The sequence below is a fragment of the Sciurus vulgaris genome, assembly GCF_902686455.1.
Source record: "Sciurus vulgaris genome assembly, chromosome: 7".
In the NCBI taxonomy this organism is placed as follows: Eukaryota; Metazoa; Chordata; class Mammalia; order Rodentia; family Sciuridae; genus Sciurus; species Sciurus vulgaris.
Window position 1 is genome coordinate 972,860 of NC_136467.1, and position 20,742 is coordinate 993,601.

Here is a 20,742-nt window from a genome sequence, read left to right on the forward strand (position 1 = left end):
CTGGTGCAGCTGGCAGCCTAAGGCCAGCTGGCTCGGACTCAAGAAGAGCTGTTTCACTGTGAGCCCAATGGCAGGAAAAGACCAGTGTCCTGGCTCAAGGACGTTGGGCTGTAGGATTCTCTCTCATTTAAGAGGGAAGGAGGGAGGGAGGTCAGGGTTTTTTTTTTGGTTTTGTTTTTGTTTTTTTTCTGTTCAGGGCATCAACTGATTAGATGAGGCCCATCCATATCACTCAGTTCAGATCACAATGTTGAGCTCATTCACCACATCCTCAGACACATTCAGAATAACGTCTGACCAAATATCTGTGCATCTCAGAGCCCAGTTAGTTGACACAGTAAAACTAACCCTCACAGTACCATTGCTCCCACCCCTCACCCTGACAAACGAGTCTGCATTGTGTCTGGCTGAACATGATAATTGAGAGCATCAGTTAGATTGTGACAGTGAGTTCTCAGCTTGCTGTGGTTGTTGTCGGTCTCAGAGCGCAGTTGCTCGTTGCGGTCGAAGTCGGAGGCTGGGCTGTATTGACTGTTCTGACAGTGCTGCTGGGTGTCTCTCATCCACCTATGTGGCCTTGCTGTCCTGGGAGTTGTGCAAACATGTGGCTCAGGGTCTGACTACATGACGTCTGCAGGACGTCCTGATGAGCTGCCTCTCAGTGCACGGAACGTGGGTCACAGTGCTGCTGGTCGTGTGCTGTCTTTAAGGTACTTGGGTGAGATTGCCCTTGGCGTTTGGCTCCCGTGCTGCAGGACGGGCTGCGTCCACTGCAGGAACGAGGAGCGAGGCTGGCCTGAGTAAGTGGTGACTGATGGCTGCCCTGTGAAGCAGAAAAGTGGGTCTGGAGAAAAGTGGTCTTGAGGCTGGAGAACATGAGAAGGATCTTGCCAGAACACACCGAGCTCTGAGTTCCTGCTGGACAGCCGACGAGGGGCCCGTGAGCTGGTGGGAGACCTGCCCTGAAGCTGGGGCTTCCCGGTGGCTCTTGGCGAGTAGCAGAGTTCGCACCCGGTGTGCCTGTGCCCCAGTCCTGGGGGCATTGTGAGGAGGGCATGGCCCTCAGCGCTCCCTGCAGCTGCCCGTCCCAGAGTTGCTTCCCCACATGGCATGAGTCCTGCTCTCGCCCTCTCTTCCAGTCCAAGGTGGCGCCCGGGCCACGCATGCTGGGCCAGTGCTGGCCCCGAGCAGGCCCAGTGGCTGTGCCGGTGGCCGGTCTTCCTTCTCCTCCTGGTAGCGGGCATTTGTCAATTTCTAGACTGTTAGTTCAAGTATTTTGCCCTTTTTTCTGGTTTCCTTTTGTTTCTTTTTTCAGTTGTGGATGGACACGATGCCTTTATTCTATTTATCTGTTTCTCTGTGGTGCTGAGGATGGAACCCAGTGCCTCACGCGTGCGAGGCAAGCGCTCCACCAATAGGCCACACCCCAGCCCTTTCCTTTGTTTCTCAATGTTTGCATTTAAAGTATGGATTTTTCTCGAAGTCCCAGGATACTTTCAACCCACCCACTGCTGCTGTCTTAGAGTTCCCATCCCAGCTCTCTCAGCTGCCGAGTTTCTCGGGGGGTGCATTTTCTGTTTCCTGACCTGTGCCTGTAGTCATACCATGGGTTTTCATCTGTGTGATATTGACCTAGTCCCCGGGACAGTGAGCTCCTGCTTGGGCATTTTTTTATAAAATTTCCACGTATGTTTGAAGAAAGCAAGGGTGTCATCTGCTTGTTGGTGAAGCATTCTGCTTGGCTATTACCTGAGGTCTAACAGAACAACCTTGCTGCTACTGTTTTTAAGTCTCCTGCAATCATACTGTTAGTCTTTGACACACAGGTGACTAATACGGATAAACTGAAATCTGCCTTTGCATTCATGTTTTTGTCAACTTTTCTAGCTTTGCTTTAGGCGTTTTGGTACCAGGTTGTTAGCTGCATAAAGTCTGTCATTATCGATCCTCCTGGGAATTTTGTTTTGTAATATTATTTTGTTTTCGTCTCCTTTCCTACTTAAGTTTCTGGACCTACGTCAATTTTATTTTCTCTTAGATACCAACGTTATATTGGTTTGCATTTTTGTGACCTCATTTTTTCGTCTGTTCTCTTTCACCCTTTCCAGCTGACTTCTAAATCTAGTGTGATAATCTTTTATGGTCTTTTCACTAGAGAGTTTATCATATCCACAATTTTTTAGCTGCTGATATATTTAGACTATTTCTACAAATGAACATATCTGTTGTCTTTGTACTTTGATTCTTCAATTTCCTCATCTAATTCTACAAGCTCAGTTTAATTTTTTTGTAAAAATTATAGCTCTATTTTGTTTTACGTGTTATCCTTAATATTTTATTTTTTTCTAACGACATCACCATGGGGATGTTACTCAATTAATATACAGATGGTTTTGTTTGCACTGAATCTCTTTTCGTTTAATGTTAATGTAAAGTCTTTTTCAAAATGTTGAATTTCAATGCTAGATACATTGAATACTCTTTTTTTTGGACACTTTTTTCCCCTAGAGATAGATGTTTTGATTTTGGCTATTTGATATCTAATTGCAATATTAACTTGGGGGATAAGAAAATGTGTAATAAAAATGTGGAGAAAGAGACTCCTCAAGGTTCAGGAGACAGTGGTGACAGAGTGACAACATGTGCTAGATTCTGGGTGAGGGCTCCCTTCTCCCCATTGCATGTGCCTCGAGAATCCCAAAGCTATGAACTGCTACTTCTATAAATTTAAACCATCTCACTTCTTTGATCTTCTTTCTAAGCAGCAAGCGCAGTCTGTAGGCTGCATTTTTCAGTGCATTATTTGTTATAAAAACATTTTTCCCATTTAACAAATATTTATTTGTCTGCCTTGCATGGGAAACCACTAAGAATATGAAATCAATACTGTTCATTGGAAAATTTACAAACTAAAGCTCAGGTTCAACCTCAATAGCTCAAAAGCTTTCAGAGGAAAGCTGGATTCAGGGGGCCTTGAAGTCCCATCCCTCCACTTCACTTGCTGTGTGCCCACCGCAGGAAGCACAGAGGCCCGTGGTGCAGAGCAGCACAGCCAAACCGAGAGCACAGCGTCCCCAGCTTCTGCTGCTCCCAGGACTGAACCAAAGCAGAGACCCAGGGCCCAGAGCAGCTGTGTGGAGGCCGAGGTCTTCAGGTTGGAATCTGGAGGGCTGGCGGTCCAGAGAAGGGGTACAGGAAGGAATCTATCTGACTTGAAATATCCCCTCCCCAGAGACCCAGATGCTGGGCTAAGCGGTCACAGGGGACACCGCCTTCCAGGGAGCAGCACCACAGGAAGGGCGAGCCTCCTGTGTGCCTTACCTGCGAGTTTTAGTGGAAAGTCGGAATCTTCCTCCCGCCTCACGTGATGCCGTGGACCTCACTGCCATCTCGTCAGAGGCTGATGTTTTATCATTTCCCAAACACTGTTTTTTTTTTTTTTCTTGTTTGCATTTACTCTTCCAGGTTCCCGTGTCTTTAGGAAACATATCATTTCAATTTATTTCTTTTTCAGTGAGGTACTAAAAATAAGTGAAATGCTCTTAGCTACTGTTTATCTGAGACTTTTGTCATTTCTACCTCGCCCGTGATAGTTTAGCTTGTATGAATCCCTAGATTGATTTAGAGTGCTCACTGTCATATTGTTGTGATAATGATAACCAGCACTGAAAATACCACACCCTCCTGGGGTCCACTGATGCCTTTGTCTTCTGGATGCTGTTAGATATGCTTTGAGACTCTCAAAAAATCATCCATAGCTCTTCACTGATTTCTGTATTTTTTAAAATTGAGTTTCTTTAAGCTGAATTTTGGATAATTCCTCAATGTTCAGTTCCATGAACTACTGTTTCTCTTCAAATATGGTTGTAGTAGGCAGGTGAAGCTGTCTTTCTAACTCCAGTGTTCAGTTCTATTTCTGATACTCACCTTCATGTACTTTATTACAATTCAAAAAATGATTTCTTGCTTTTTTATGTGGCCTTTGATCATTTATGTCTTCAAGAACTCTAAGCACTCTTATTTTAAATTATTTTACATGTGATTTTGTTGTTTCAAATTCATTTGGAATCCACTTATCCTCCAGTGTTATTTAGTTAGCTGTCTTCGTGGTGTTCGATGTTGATGTTGTCTTAGTTTTAATTCACAGATTGTTGTGGTTGAGAAGTGTCCTCAGCATCTCCTCCTTTCTCCGCCGACCCTCCTTGGGTTCTGTTGTGCAGTGGGCTCCTTGCAGGTGTCTGGAAGCTCGTCTTAGGGCCTGGGTGGCACTCCCACCAGCTAGTGTCAGGAGACACTTCCAGATGTCGGTCCGCAGGCTTTGGGAAGGCTGAGCTTCTTTTCCAGGCCTGCCTTTGCCTCTCCCAACACGGGCCTCTCAGTCTGGGACCCCAGCTTGCAGGGGAGCCCAGGGTGGCCAGGCTGCAGAACCGCGGTTCCTGCTGGATTCTGGGCAGGAGCCTGAAGGCCGCAGGCTCAGGTTTGTGTTTCTGTTCCTCTCTGTTGTGGAGCATTTCCATGATCCTGGCTACGTCAGCCCTCAGCCCCTTGTCTCTCCATACGTTTTATGTGTGTGATTTCTACATGTTTGGAATCAGAGTCTGGATGGAAGCTTGGGCTGATCCTGACTAGAAGTCTCATTTAGATCCTGGGCAGTGTAACTAAAAAGGATTGGAACTTGGGAGTCCTGCAGTTCAGACAGGTGGACCAGCTTGCAGGTGGTCTGAGCGACCCACCCTGGGCCCACCCCAGAGGAGGCCTGGGCGGTGGCTACAGCCACTGCATGCCAGCTGTGCCTGCAGGCAACAGGTGTGTCGTCCTTGGAAGTGGCTGTTCTCCCTCCGCTTGGTGCTTCTCAGCCAGAGCTGTAGTGGACCTGGTCTTTTTTGGGAATCCCTGCTTTCCCACACTCTCTTTGGAGCTTTGAGTAACTAATAATGCTTCAGTAACTTTTTGCTAATTTTCAAAGAAACTTTCTATGTCTCCTAATAGTGAGCAGCCTTTCTACTTGATAAACTACTTACAGGATCATCCTCTCTTCTGTTTTCGATGACCAGTGGTAGGAGAGTCTCTCAAACGCAATAGGCCATTTGGGAGTTTGGGCTGTTCTCTGGATGGACCCAGCAAGGGGAAGTTTCAGGTGTTTCAGCACCGTGAACATGCTCCATGGTTCTTTAGAGATGCAGGATGCCTCAGTGAGACTGCGTATCCCTGTGGTTATTTGAAGCACACTGCTTTCATCTCCATCCACTCGATTGGAGCCTTGGGGTGCAGGGAACCCTACTGGCCACCTGCCTGGATCTCACCCCACAGAAGAATGTGGGTGGTTCCATTCTGTGTTGATGGGGTGGTGTTGGGAGAGAGATTCTGCCAGCAAACTTGCTTCTGTCTGCAGCTAGGCCACGGGCCTGGGGAAGTGCCCAGCCCCACAAGCCCACTGAGAAGGGACTTTGGCAGGCTTTTGGATTGTTTCCTTCCCAGGCAGAAGTAGGGGTGTTTGGCATCGGCCTCCCAGAAAGCCAAGGCTCACAGACCGTGCTCCTCTGTGAGCCCCACCCACGCTGCCCCACACCCTGAGCAGCGAGGCGTCCACACTGCACTCACCTGGGCCATGGCGAGGCTCCCAAAGCTCTCAGAGGCAAGCTGGGAGGTTGCTTGTCACCTCTGCCAGTGACAGCGGCCAAGCCTTGGTCAACTTCAGTGGCAACTGACTGCCCATGACTGCATAGTTAGGATGACAGTGTAGGCAGCACAAGGTCAGGTGGACGTGTGCAGGGAGGTCCAGGGTCGGGGAGGACGTGTGCAGGGAGGTCCAGGGTCGGGGAGGATGTGTGCAGGGAGGTCCAGGGTCGGGGAGGACGTGTGCAAGGAGGTCCAGGGTTGGGTGGACACGGCAGGGAGGTCCAGGGTCTGGTGGACACGGCAGGGAGGTCCAGGGTCAGGTGGACGTGTGCAGCGAGGTTCAGGGTAGGGAGGACGTGGAGGCTGGGTTCTGTGCTTGCCAAGTCCCTGGGCTTCGCCTCGGGCTCGGTCTCTGTGCAGCAGTGTGCCTGTCTCCTGATGGTCTGGGTGGGTGCAGGCAGTTGGTCTTGCAGGTGACTGCTCCTGGTGCTGGCCCTCCCCAACGGGCTGCCTGCTGCCCCAGTGAGTGCCCCACACCTGGCAGAATCCCCCCACCCTGGACGTAGTGTGTGAAGACCGCTTCCTGCACCCACCTGTGGGGAGCAAACCGGAGGCATCCCAGAGCATTCCCAAATGTGGGTCTGAGGGGTTTGAACCAGGTGGAGATGTTTATCCTGGACTGGAGGTTCTTGAGAAATAATGAATTTATGGGATGAATCCTGTGGAGAGGCTACACATCGGCACTGTCTGGGGAGATCTTGGGATGACAGTGCCAGGCCACCCTGGGAACTTTGAGTTTGAGTTAATCGATCAGGAGTGGGATCTGATCAGCAGCCAGCTGTGCTTCCTGAAGCCTGAGAAATCAGGACCTGAGCCTGAAGTGGGCGTGTGGCGGTCCCACATCAGGATGCCTTGAGAGAGCAGGGCGGTCCCTGCAAGACAGAGCATGGCCCCTCGGCCCGTCTGTGCCTTGTGTGGGACACGGAGTCTGATCGTGGACTGTCTGATCCAGCTCTGCCTAATCTAAAAGAGAAGTCTGAAACTTTTTAAAGATCTTTATTTTGCAAGTAAGGTACACTGGCATTTGTTGAAAGTCGGATTTAAGCACAGATCAAATCTGTAGCCAGGATGAACTTTCCTGACTTACCTTTGTAGCTTTTATGATTTTTGATCACTATGTTCGGTGGAACATACTTGTCGCTGGCTCTTTGCGGTTCCAAAATCCATGGATATTTGTCACTGCCTGCAGCAACAACTTGCACGGGTCTTATGGGTGGTGGAGTGGAAACTGAGGCACTTCTATCTTTCTCTTTAGTACGCTGCTTTCTTGTTTGTTTGTTTATAGAGGATAGAGGAAATGAGGTTTACTTGCTTTGAGAGGAGAGAGAGAGAGAGAGACCCTGCTTATCAGAGAGAAAGAGACTTTGCTTAAGAGAGAAACTTTGAAGGAAAGACAGGCTTTTCTTAGAGCTTAGAAGGAGAGAGGCCTGCCACGCCTTAAAGTCCTGCATCCTGTGAACTAAGGGTGTGTCTGCCTAAGGTCCCCTAGTGATGCGTCTCAGTTCTCCGTTCCGCAATCTGCCTTCCGCAGCTGCCCCTACTCGCTGCTGTGTTTTTCCCTCTGGCTGCTGCCCCGCGTGTGTCTTCTTCTACTAGCTTTTCTGGTAATGGCTGCTGCTTTGTCTGTCTTGCTCTACCTACGCTTATATCACCTCCAGGACGCGGAGAGCAGGGCCACGCCTCTTACGCAAAGATTAGGCGAGTCGCTTCAGCAGGCAATTAGTGCTCGGGAACACATGCGCATACATTGTGTGCGTGGACGATAAAATCACCTGAGTGTGCTTATGTCAATTAACCTCCTCGCTGCCGATGTGGTCAGGCGCCATCCTGGCACCGCCAACATGGCACAACCCCCAACACATACTCATGGTGTACAGTGTGACATTTCAACTCAGGGTAATGAACTACTCTTAGTCTTTTAATCCAAACTAAATCTTTGAGGTGGCTGCCTCTGTCCCGATGCCTGTATGAGAGGCAGAGTGTCCGTTGTGGGGAGGACTTGCAGCCGGGGTGCATGCTGCAGAAGCCGCTCGGCGCCCTGCAGCAGGTCAGCAGGGCTCCACGTGCTGGTCCCGCTCTGAAGGTTGGGTCTTCTGGCAGGAGGACGGGCCTTCTCCTGCCTTGCAGGTGAGATGCCGCGGCGGGCGAGGTCCTGCTGAGGCACCTTTCCTGACGCCTCCAGCCACTGCCACAGTCAGAAGTGGAAACTTTCCTCCTCCGCTTCTGGGTGACTGCATTCTGAAGACCTTGAGGGACCTATGGGGTGTATCCTCCTCTGCTTCTGGGTGACTGCATTCTGGAAACTCCATCTTCCCCATGTGACCATAGGAGCACCTGCTGTCTGACCCCACCCTGCCTGCTGCACCAGATTTTGAAATTGAAAATGGGAGGTGCAGAGGTCAGAGCCGAAACCTGGAAGCTGATCTGCCCAGGTCTTCGGATGCTGTGAGCTGCGTGTCTGCTTGTTTACTCTGGCTTTGTGCTTCCCAGAATCAGGAGCACATGGTTTCCAAAGAGGAGGAGGGACAGGAAAACGCATTGAGGAGCAGATGCTGATGAACACTGAGCCCCGCGGTTTCTAGGCCTGGCCCTTGCTCGTCCTGGCCGGGCTTCATGTTGTCCTTCAGCTCACGGGACGTTGGAGAGTCCATTCTGCCACACTGGTGCCAGAGTCCTCTGTGCTGCCAGAGCCTCGTCACTGGTGGCAGGCCACACTTTGTCCCTTGGCTGTGGAGGACCTGCCAGTGTCCCATGCCTGTAGGGACACCGACTCACTTGCTGCCCTCCTGCAGCTCCGTGTGCCACAGACAGAGCCCACCACTGGTTCCTGAGCGCAGCTGCAGCAGCCCCTGGCGGCCCTTCCCCTCGGCCCCTGTGCTTGCCTCGGCCACCAGCAGCTTCCTCCCCATGGAGCCACTGATGCAGACACAGGGCAGTTCTCGTGCCCTGCTCATCTCCACACGACCATGTGTGGACGGCTGAGGCTCCAGTAGAACCCATTCTGAATCCAGGTCCCCCTGCGGGACTGCATTGCCTTTTCTTGTTGATTTCCCCCTTTTTAAAGGCTCGGACCTTTGGAATCAGAGGTGCCATGGTGCTGACTAGAAATTTCTCTTGTCTAGGAACCACCCTCAGCCAGACCTGTCCATCCCAAGATAGCATCAGTCTGAAATTTAGATGATGTTTTTCAGACTGAGTTATTTAGAACAGATACACCTCACTTAAAAAAACATCAGAATGCATGTGGTCTAACATTCTCTCAGATACAATCCAGATAAGACAAATTTCAAAGTAAATATGACACATACTTAGGAGCATAAAATCATTTTTGGCTTTGCAAATAAGAGCAATTTCATTTGAACATGAAATCTGATTTCTTTAGCCTTTGAAATAAGCATTGAGTTCTCCCTCCTGAGCAGTGTGCACTTGGGCCAGGCTCTGCTCTTCTAGGTACTGTGGGTCATTGCTAGGATTGTGCAGTTTGCACACTCTGAAGTCGGCAGGTTTCCTCACGTCTCCCTCTGGAGAGGTGTCGATGAGTTTCTGGGGCCAGGCGCCTGTGTCATGTGCCGAAGGGAAGCATTGGTGCCCACTGTGCCCTGTGCCTCGTCTGGGCTCTGCTCTGCTCCTTGGCCACCACTACACACAGGCCCCCTTGGGCCAGGTCAGGCCACTGTCTCCAAGTGTCTTTGGGCCCAGGGGCAGGGGATGGGTTTTGAGTGCTCCCATACCACTCATGACTTTGGCCTCCATGGACAGGGCAGCAGCCCTCTGTTGAGGGCACTGAGGTGTGGAGTGACCATCTGTGCCTCCAGGCCCAGCTCAGGAAGCCAGGAGCAGAGATGAGGTGCCCGGGCCAGGCAGGGACCTGAGGTCAGGGCTCTGGACATCCTCCCCTCCAGTCAGACTTCAAGGAGAGACCACGCGTGTGCACCACCATGTGGGGGTAGGAGCAGAGATGAGGTGCCCAGGCCAGGCGGGGACCTAGGTCAGGGCTCTGGACATCCTCCCCTCCAGTCAGACTTGGAGGAGAGACCACGCATGTGCACCGCCGTGGGGTGGGGGGCAGGCCGCTCGTCCTTCCCGCTTGATTCCAGCTGCTTCGCTCACTCCACAGAACCGAGATTTTAAGGGTTGAGGATCATGACTTGGGCTTTTTCTTGCTGGGCGTCTTGTTCCCGTGTTTATCTGGGCTGGTGGAGGTGCTGTGCCCGAGCTCAGACCTCCTGAGGTGATAGGTCCGACTTTGATCAGGTGTCAGAGCAGGTTGCTTCAGCATGAGAGGTCATCTTCTTGCTTGTTCTGACATATTTTTTGTGGATTTTTAGTGTTTTCTCTATATAAAATCATATAATCTGTGATTTATTTTCTTTACAGTTTGAATGATATTCATTTTTCTTTCTTTTACAAAATCATGTTTGTAAGTGTTAAAGGTAATTATAAAAATTGAAATATCCATTATATATTTAATATAGTATAGGTAGTAACTAGCAGATGCGGCAAAAAGTATTTAATGAAATACGTTTCTCATTTGTAATAATAATTTGAAAAATTTTAAATAAGACACAAAAAGAACTGCCCTAATTGAGTAGGGAGTTGTATCAAAGACTAATAGTAATCATCAGTTTGCTGGAAAAACTTCAGAAGCATTTCCCTTGAAGCCAGAAATGAGGTTAGGATGGTCGCCGTCCTGTGCTTTTAACACTATGTTATTGATCCAGTTCATTGAAATGAGACAAGGAAAATAAATGAGAGGAATAAGATTTGGAAAAGTAGAAATAAAGTGTACATATTGGTGAGTGCCATTCAATATTCCAGAAAATCTACAAATAATTAAAATTAATGATAATTCAGCAAAATTTCTGGTGACAGGTTTAAGTTTACAGATAATATCTTTTTTTTTTTTTTTTTGCAATAAAAACAAAGAACAAATCAAATCACTGGTACCATTTTGTGGCCAACTCTTCCTTCAACTTTAGTCCCTGAAAGGCACTGATTTGCTTTCTGTGATTCTGCTTTTTCCAAAATGTCATAACACAGGGAAACATAGTCTTAGTGCTTTGAGTCTGTTTGTTCAGTTGCCCTGTTGCACTGGACGCTTACCACAGTGCTGCATGTGCTGGCCAACATTCTACTGTTGGATGCATCATGACTCATATCCATTACTATTAAAAGACATTGGTTTTCTCCCTGTCTTTTTGTTTCCTTTTTATCTTTTTTATCTGTTCTTTTTACATATACCTGCAGTGGAGTGTATTTTGACATACTGTACATGCATGGAGCATAACTTGTTCTAATTAGGATCCCACTCGTGTGGTTGTACATGATGTGGAGTTTCACTGGGTGTGTACTCATATACAGTGATAGGAAAGTGATGTCCCATCCATTCCACTGTCTTCCCCGTTCCCATCCCTTCTCACTTCCTTCATTCCCATTTGTCTAATCCACGGAACTTCTAATCGTCCCTCCCCCATGCGTTATTGTATGTTAGCATCCATATATCAGAGAGAAATTCAACCTTTGGTTTTTGGGACTGGTTCATTTCTCTTAGCATGATAGTCTCCAGACCCATCCATTTACCTGCAAATGCCAGAATTTCATTCCTATTTAAGCCTGAGTAATACTCCATTGTGTATGTATATATCACATTTTCTTTATCCTTTCATCTGTTGAAGGGCACCTAGGTTGGCTCCGTAGCTCTGCTATTGTAAATGGAGCTGTTATAAACATTGATGTGGCACGGTCACTGTAGTGGTGATTCTAAGTCCTTTGGGTATAATCTGAAGAGTGGAATAACTGAGTCAATTGGTGGTTCTATTCCAAGTTTTGTCAGAAATCTCCACACTGCTTTCCAGAATGAAAGTGCACAGATGTGCACTCCCACCAGCGATGTATGAGCGTACGTTTTCCCCACGTCCTCACCAACACTCACTGTTACTTGCGTTCTTGATGATGCTGTTCTGACTGGAGTGAGGTGCAATGTCAGTGTAGTCTTCATTTTCATTTCTGTGATTTCTAGAGATGTCGAACATTTTTTCATGTATTTTTTGGTCATTCGTATTTCTTCTTCTGTTCAGTTTCTTTGCCCGTTTATTGATTGGGTTATTTGGGGTTTTTTTTGGTGTTGAGTTTTTTTGAGTTCTTTATATATCCTGGAGATTAATGCTCTGTCTGAGGTGCAGGTGGCAACGATTTCTCATTCTGTAGGCTTTCTGTTCTCATTCTTGATGGTTTCCTTTGCTGTGAAGAAGCTTTTAAATTTGATACCATCCCATTTATTGATTCTTGATTTTACTTTTTGTGCTTTAGGAGTCTTGTTGAGGAAGTCAGTTCCTGAGCCAATATGATAGGGAGTTGGGCCTACATTTTCTTCTAGAAGGGACAGGGTCTCTGGTCCAATGCCCAGGTCCTCAATCCACTTTTTAGTTGTGTTTTGTGCAGGGTGAGTGATAGGGATTAAATTTCATTCTACTATATATAGATTTCCTGTTTTCCTAGTACCATTTGTCGAATAGACTATCTTTTCTGCAATGCATATTTATGGCACTTTTGTCTAGTATGAGATACCTGTATTTATGTAGATTTTTCTCTGTGACTTCTATTGGGTTACATTGGTCTCCATGTCTATTTCTGTGCCAATACCATGCTGTTTTTGTTACTATAGCTCTGTAGTATAATTTAAGACATGGTATTATGATTGATGCCACCTGCTTCACTTTTCTTGCTGAGGATTCCTTTGGCTATTCTTGGCCTCTTATTTTACCAAATGAATTTCATGACTGCTTTCTCTATGATGAATGTCATTGGCATTTTAATAAGAATTGCATTAAATATGTATAGCACTGACAATATTAATTTTGACAATATTAATTCTGCCTATCCAAGAACATGGGGGATTTTTCTATCTTCTAAGGTCTTCTTCAATTTCTTTCTTTAGTGTTATATAGTTTTCATTGTAGAGGTCTTTATCCTCATTTGTTAGATTGATCCCAAGTACTTTATATTTTTTGAGGTTATTGTGAATGGAATAGTTCTAATTTCTCTTTCAGTTGATTCATCATTTGTGTATAGGAATGCAAGTGATTTACTGGTGTCAATTTTATATTCCGCTACTTTGCTGAATTCATTTATGAGTTCTAGAGGCTTTCTGGGGGAGTTTTTTTGGGGTCTTCTTAATATAGAATCTTGTCATTGGCAAAGAGAGATAGTTTGAGCTCTTCTTTTCCTATTTATATCCCTTTAATTTCTTTATGTTGTGTAATTGCTCTGGCCAGAGTTTCACGAACTGTATTGAATAGAAGTGATGAAGGAGGGCATTCCTGTCTTGTTCTAATTTTTAGAGGGAATGCTTTCAGTTTTTCTCCATTTAGAATGAGGTTGGCCTTGGGTTTAATGTATAAGGCTTTTATATGTTGAGTGGTCTAGTTTTTATAATATTGACGTATGTTCTACTATTCCTTGTTTTCCTATTATTCTGAGCATGAATGGATGCTGCATTTTGTCAAATGCTTTTCCTGCATGTTTAGAAATAATGATGTGATTCTTATCTTTAAGTCTATTGATGTGATGAATGATATGGTCCCAAAGCTGAAAACAGCTGAGAAAAGCACACATCTAGAAAGGGAAACAAGAAACAGAGGCCACCAAAGAATCTTTTGAACATCCTATTTGCTACGTTTCAGAAAATGTAACATTGGTATTATAAAATAGTCATTTTCATATAAAAGATGGTTCTTGCAGCATCATTCACGTCTTCCTTCAGGAATCATGTTTGCAGGGATCATATTTTGTGGTTTTTTTATTTTTAAACAAGTCTAATTTGAAAACAAAAACAATGTGGTATTGTCCCTCCAAATGAGAACTTTCTTATTTCAATCAGTGCTTTAAGAAAAAGCAGGCTAAGCACTGTGGGCTGGCCTTCTTGAGTGGGGCAGAGCGGTCAGAGGGGCTGATTTCTTCCAGAAGCCTATCACTGGAAAGCTGGAGCACGTCACAGCCAACTGGGAGCCCACGGTGCCATCATAGTCAAGCGATCTGAGGAAGCTCTCCATTTTCCAGAACCATGGCCATGCCGCGTTGGGGCCTATCCTTCAGCTTCCTCCATCGGCCCTGGGGGTGGGAGTAGGGAGGCTGATGGCAGGACTGTACTGGTTCCTCGAGAGACTCGGTCTTGCTCTGCATTTGTAGACAGGGAGGCCACAGCCATGGGCTGAAGCAGAGTGGCTGTCATGCCAGTGGTGACTGTCAGGCTGTGGCCAGAGCCCTTAAGGGTGAGACCTGCTGTGGGAAGGAGTGGCTTGAGGACGCTGACGGGGCAGAAGCAGAGCCGCTTTTAGGAATGAAATCCAACTTGTTTTTGTCGGGACAGTAGAAAGCAGGGATTTCGTGAAGTTGTTTTGGTGAGCATTCCTCAAAGACTTTGACCCTTTCACAGCCCACAGGAGGTTCCCTTTTGAACATGCAAGTATTATTAGGTTTTGGTGAGGTTGCGTATTTGGGCAAAGGAGAATTGTTCCCATTCTCTTTATCCCTGGGATCGACAAGCAGGTCATCAGCTGAACACGGACTCTCCTCGCTGCCTTCGTTAGAGATAGTGAGGAACGAGGTGGGGGACACAGACTGAGAACGGCTGCTGCTGTTGCTTCCCCTGTGTGCCCCACCGGGGTCTGTGTGTCAATGCTGCGTGGGCTGCTACTTCTCTGTGCCAGTGGGGGAGGTGCACGATGCCCATCTGGAATACCTTGTGGTATAAGTTGCTCTTCCTTTTCCCCAGTCTCTTTAATTATTATTTCAATCTCCTGATTCAATCCTTCCACACTATTCTGGAACCGGGAACATGTTGATTTGGTGATGGGAATTACTGGAATAAGGGCACTCTTTGGAACAGGAGCCTGACTCTGGTTAATAGCTGCATGGTTGCCATGGAATGGAGACTGTCTTTCTTTATCTCGATGATGCTGACTGCTGTGTTTACTTCTGTGCAACTGCTGGCGTAATTTGGCAATCTCCTTAAGTTGATCCATACTGCCCCATGATGCTGATCATTTGTGAGACCCTTTCTTCTTTTCAGAGTACTCTTCAGCCCATGCATTCTCCGTCTGTGTAGCTTTGTCCCTCATGCAAGGTGCAGCTTGCCCATGACTATCACGAGGCCAGTGCCCCACAAGGTATGAAGCTGCAAGCGTGTCCAGCAAAGAAGTGCCCATAACTATGCTCGGTGTTTAAGATCAAGTTGGTGAAACTGACCTTGTTCCTATCTGCTGTTAAGAGTCAGCTGAGTTATCATGGGGGTTATTTTTAGGGAACTTAAGAGCAGCTTCTCAGCTCTTTTGGTGCCATCTGCTTGCTAGAATGGATTAGAATCTCCTCAAAGAGGTGGCTTCCCTTGGAAGCATCAGGGATGTCTCCCTTCTCTGATGACCCTCCTTTTTGCAGCAGGTGCACTGAGCAGCTTTTCATTCTCCAGTGGTCTCATTAATCTCCCTGATTAGGAGGTCATGTGGCCCAGAGTTGCAAAACTCCTTAGAGAAGTTCTCTAGTTCCCTGGGTTCAGACTGACTCAGAGGACAAGAGCCAAATATTGGTTTATTTGGCCCTTTTATTTTAACTTTGATTTTTTTTTAAGCCTTGCTGTTAAACATCTAGCAAGTCAGTCTCACCAGTCTTAAAGTAAGAGTACTGGACTTTAACTTCAACATCCATAATCTTACAGTCATTTACCCCTTATATTTAATTGGGTTCTGTATTAGCACTATAAGTTAGCTTTCTATCCTATCTGTCTTGTAGGTGATGGCTTATTATCTCAAATTAGCCTAGGTTGTGTGTTCTTGAAGCAGTATCTCTGTAAAATATTAACAAGCAACAGTTATAGAGATTACAAGGAAAATATAAGATGACAAGAGTAAAAACATGTTGTGTTATAATGATTTTGAATTTTGGGCAGCATCATACATTATATTCCTGTTTGAAATCACAGTAATCTTTACAACAATCATCAATCTTCTGAACACAACTTTAAATGAGCTGAAGTCTGGCCTATTTTGGAGCCATTCTAACATGTAGTGAGTTGGGAGGCAGAACCTTATCTCAGGTAAGGTGGGGCTCTTATTGAATTTTAGGTAAAGTGTTCTAGTTTTAGAGCTGATCTTTGCCTCTTTCTTTTTTTTATTTTTTATTTTTTTTATTGTAAACAAATGGGATACATGTTGTTTCTCTGTTTGTTCATGGCGTAAGGCATACCATTTGTGTAATCATAAATTTACATAGAATAATGTTGTTTGATTCATTCTGTTCTTTTTTCCCTTCCCCCCACCCCTCCCACCCCTCTTTTCCCTCTATACAGTCCTTCCTTCCTCCATACTTGCCCCCCTCCCTAACCCTAACTCTAACCCTAACACTAACCCTTCCCTCCCCCCCATTATGTGTCATCCTCCACTTATTAGCGATATCATTCGTCCTTTGGCTTTTTGAGATTGGCTTATCTCACTTAGCATGATATTCTCCAATTTCATCCATTTGCCTGCAAATGCCATAATTTTATCATTCTTTATGGCTGAGTAATATTCCATTGTATATATATACCACAGTTTCTTTATCCACTCATCAATCGAAGGGCATCTAGGTTGGTTCCACAGTCTGGCTATTGTGAATTGAGCAGCTATGAACATTGATGTGGCTGTATCTCTGTAGTATGCTGATTTTAAGTCCTTTGGGTATAGGCCAAGGAGTGGGATAGCTGGGTCAAATGGAGGGTCCATTCCAAGTTTTCTAAGGAATCTCCACACTGCTTTCCAGAGTGGCTGCACTAATTTGCAGCCCCACCAGCAATGTATGAGTGTACCTTTCTCCCCACATCCTCGCCAACACCTGTTGTTGCTCGTATTCTTGATAATCACCATTCTAATTGGGGTGAGATGGAATCTTAGGGTGGTTTTGATTTGCATTTCTCTTATTACTAGAGATGTTGAACATTTTTCCATATGTTTGTTGACTGCTTGTAGATCTTCTTCTGTGAAGTGTCTATTCATTTCCTTAGCCCATTTGTCAACTGGATTATTTGAATTCTTGGAGTAGAGTTTTTTGAGTTCTTTATAGATTCTGGAGATCAGTGCTCTATCTGAAGTATGATTGGCAAAGATATTCTCCCACTCTGTAGGCTCTTTCTTCACACTGCTGATAGTTTCCTTTGCTGAGAGAAAGCTTTTTAGTTTGAATCTATCCCAGTTATTGATTCTTGCTTTTATTTCTTGTGCTATGGGAGTCCTGTAAAGGAAGTCTGGTCCTAAGCCGACATGTTGAAGATCTGGACCTACTTTTTCTTCTATAATCTGCAGGGTCTCTGCTCTGATTCCGAGGTCCTTAATCCCTTTTGAGTTTAGTTTCGTGCATGGTGAGAGAGATGGGTTTAGTTTCATTCTGTTGCATATGGATTTCCAATTCTCCCAGCACCATTTGTTGAAGAGGCTATCTTTTCTCCATTGCATATTTTTGGCACCTTTGTCTAGTATGAGAAAATTGTATTTATTTGGGTTTGTGTCCGTGTCCTCTATTCTGTACCATTGATCTACCTTTCTATTTTGGTACCAATACCATGCCGTTTTTGTTACTATTGCTTTGTAGTAGAGTTGAAGATCTGGTATTGCAATACCCCCTGTTTCACTCTTTCTGCTAAGGATTGCTTTAGCTATTCTGGGTTTCTTGTTCTTCCAGATGAATTTCATAATTGCTTGCTCTATTTCTGTAAGGTACATCATTAGGATTTTAATTGGAATTGCATTGAATCTGTATAGCACTTTAGGTAGTAAGGCCATTTTGACAATATTAATTCTTCCTATCCAAGAACATGGAAGATCTTTCCATCTTCTAAGGTTTTCTTTAATTTCTTTCTTTAGTGTTGTATAGTTCTCATTGTAGAGGTCTTTCACCTCTTTTGTGAGATTGATTCCCAAGTATTTTATTTTTTTCGAGGCTATTGTGAATGGGGTAGTTTTCCTAATTTCTCTTTCTGAAGATTCATCACTTATGTATAAAAATGCGTTGGATTATGGGCATTGATCTTGTAACCTGCTACTATACTGAATTCACTTATGAGTTCTAAGAGTTTTCTGGTGGAATTTCCAGGTTCCTCTTAAATATATAATCATGTCATCAGTGAACAGGGATATTCGAGTTCTTCTTTTCCAATTCGTATCCCTTTAATTTCTTTGGTTTGTCTAATTGCTCTGGCCAGAGTCTCAAGAACGATGTTGAATAGAAGTGGTGAAAGAGGGCATCCCTGCCTAGTTCCCATTTTTAGGGGGAATGCTTTCAGTTTTTCACCATTTAGAATGATATTGGCCATGGGCTTAGCGTAGATGGCCTTTACAATGTTAAGGAATGTTCCCACTACCCCAATTTTTTCTATGTTTTGAGCATGAAGGGGTGCTGTATTTTATCAAATGATTTTTCTGCATCTATTGAAATAATCATGTGATTCTTGACTTTAAGTCTATTGATATGGTGAATGACATTTATTGATTTCCTGATGTTGAACCAACCTTGCATCCCTGGGATAAAACCCACTTGATCATGGTGCACTATCTTTTTAATATGTTTTTGCATGCGATTTGCTAAAATTTTGTTGAGAATTTTTGCGTCGATGTTCATTAAGGATATTGGTCTGAAATTTTCTTTCCTTGATGAGTCTCTGTCTGGTTTAGGTATCAGTGTGATACTGGCTTCATAGAATGAGTTTGGGAGGGTTCCCTCCTCTTCTATTTTATGGAATACTTTGAGAAGTATTGGAATGAGCTCTTCTTTAAAGGTTTTGTAGAACTCGGCTGAGAACCCATCTGGTCCCGGACTTTTCTTTGTTGGTAGGCTTTTGATGACTTCTTCTCTTTCAGTACCTGAAATTGGTCTATTTAAATTGTGTATGTCCTCCTCGTTCAGTTTAGGCAATTCATATGTCTCTAGAAACCTGTTGATGTCTTTGAAATTTTCTATTTTGTTGGAGTATAGATTTTCAAAATAGCTTCTATTATGTTTTGTATTTCAATCCTGTCTGTTGTGATATTTCCTTGTTCATTCCGAATTTTAGTGATTTGGGTTTTCTCTCGTCTTCTCTTTGTTAGTGTGGCTAAAGGTTTATCAATTTTGTTTATTTTTTTCGAAGAACCAACTATTTATTTTGTCAATTTTTTGTATTGTTTCTTTTGTCTCAATTTCATTGATTTCAGCTCTGAGTTTAACTATTTCCTTTCTTCTACTACTTTTGGTGCTGTTCTGTTCTTCTTTTTCTAGGGCTTTGAGCTGTAGTGTTAGGTTGTTTATTTGTTGAGTTTTACTTCTTTTATTAAATGCACTCCATGAAATAAATTTCCCTCTAAGTACTGCTTTCATAGTGTCCCAGAGATTTTGATATGATGTTTCTTTGTTCTCATTTACCTCTAAGAACTTTTTAATTTCCTTCCTAATATCTTCTGTTATCCATTCATCATATAATAGCATATTGTTTAATCTCCAGATGTTGGAATAGTTTCTGTGTTTTACTCTTTCATTTATTTCTAACTTCAATCCATTATGATCTGATAGAATACATGATAGTATCTCTATCTTCTTGTATTTGCTAACATTAGCTTTGTGGCATAATATATGGTCTATTTTAGAGAAGGATCCATGTGCTGCTGAGAAGAAAGTGTATTCGCTCTTGGTTGGATGGTATATTCTATAAATGTCCGTTAAGTCTAAATTATTGATTGTGTTATTGAGATCTATGGTTTCTTTGTTCAATTTTTGTCTGGAAGATCTGTCCAGTGGTGAGAGCGGCGTGTTAAAATCACCTAGTATTATTGTGTTGTGGTCTATTTGGTTTTTGAAATTGAGAAGGATTTGTTTGACATACATGGATGAGCCACTGTTAGGGGCATAGATGTTTATGATTGTTATAACTTGCTGGTTTATGCTTCCCTTAAGCAGTATGAAATGTCCTTCTTTATCCCTTCTGACTAACTTTGGCTTGAAGTCCACATTATTGGAAATGAGGATGGATACTCCAGCTTTTTTGCTGAGTCCATGCGCATGGTATGTTTTTCCCCATCCTTTCACCTTTAGTCTATGGGTATCTTTTTCTATGAGGTGAGTCTCTTGCAGGCAACATATTGTTGGATCTTCTTTTTAATCCAATCTGCCAGTCTATGTCTTTTGATTGATGAATTCAGGCCATTAACATTCAGGGTTATTATTGAGATATGATTTGGTTTCCCGGTCATTTGGTTCATTTTTTAAATTTTATTTATTTATTTGTTTGACACAACTTGTTTCCTCCTTTATTTGACAATTCCTTTAGGATAATTTCTCCCTTTGCTGATTTGCTTCTTTGTTTTTCATCTCTTCCTCATGGAATATTTTGCTGAGAATGTTCTGTAATGCTGGCTTTCTTTTTGTAAATTCTTTTAGCTTTTGTTTATCATGGAAGGATTTTATTTCATCGTCAAATTTGAAGGTAAGTTTTGCTGGGTATAAGATTCTTGGTTGGCATCCATTTTCTTTCAGGGCTTGAAAAATGTTGTTCCAGGCCCTTCTAGCTTTTAGGGTCTGGATTGAAAAATCTGCTGATATCCGTATTGGTTTCCCCCTGAATGTAATTTTATTCTTTTCTCTCACAGCCTTTAAAATTCTGTCTTTATTTTGTATGTTAGGTATTTTCATTATAATGTGCCTTGGTGTGGGTCTGTTGTAATTTTGTGTATTTGGAGTCCTATAAGCCTCTTGAACTTGATTTTCCATTTCATTCTTCAGATTTGGGAAATTTTCTGATATTATTTCATTGAATAAATTGTTCATTCCTTTGGCTTATTTCTCTAGGCCTTCCTCAATCCCAATAATTCTTAAATTTGGCCTTTTCATGATATCCCATTGTTCTTGTAGATTCTGTTCATGATTTCTTACCATCTTCTCTGTTTGTTCAACTTTGTTTTCAAGGTTAAATATTTTGTCTTCAATGTCTGAGGTTCTGTCTTCCAGGTGTTCTATCCTACTGGATATGCTTTCTATGAAGTTCTTAATTTGGTTTATTGTTTCCTT

At 44.1% G+C, this 20,742-nt stretch overlaps 1 protein-coding gene and 1 pseudogene across 12 annotated transcripts in view; one reads left to right on the top strand and one right to left on the bottom strand.

Moving 5' to 3' along the window:
* The window catches only part of WDR27 (WD repeat domain 27), a 196,515-nt gene that overhangs the window by 167,962 nt on the left and 7,811 nt on the right, over window positions 1–20,742 (top strand). The gene's annotated exons all lie outside the window — the stretch shown is intronic.
* Window positions 13,262–14,885, bottom strand: LOC306666882 (protein FAM117B-like; annotated as a pseudogene). Its single transcript has one exon. The product of its transcript is annotated as a protein FAM117B-like (transcript).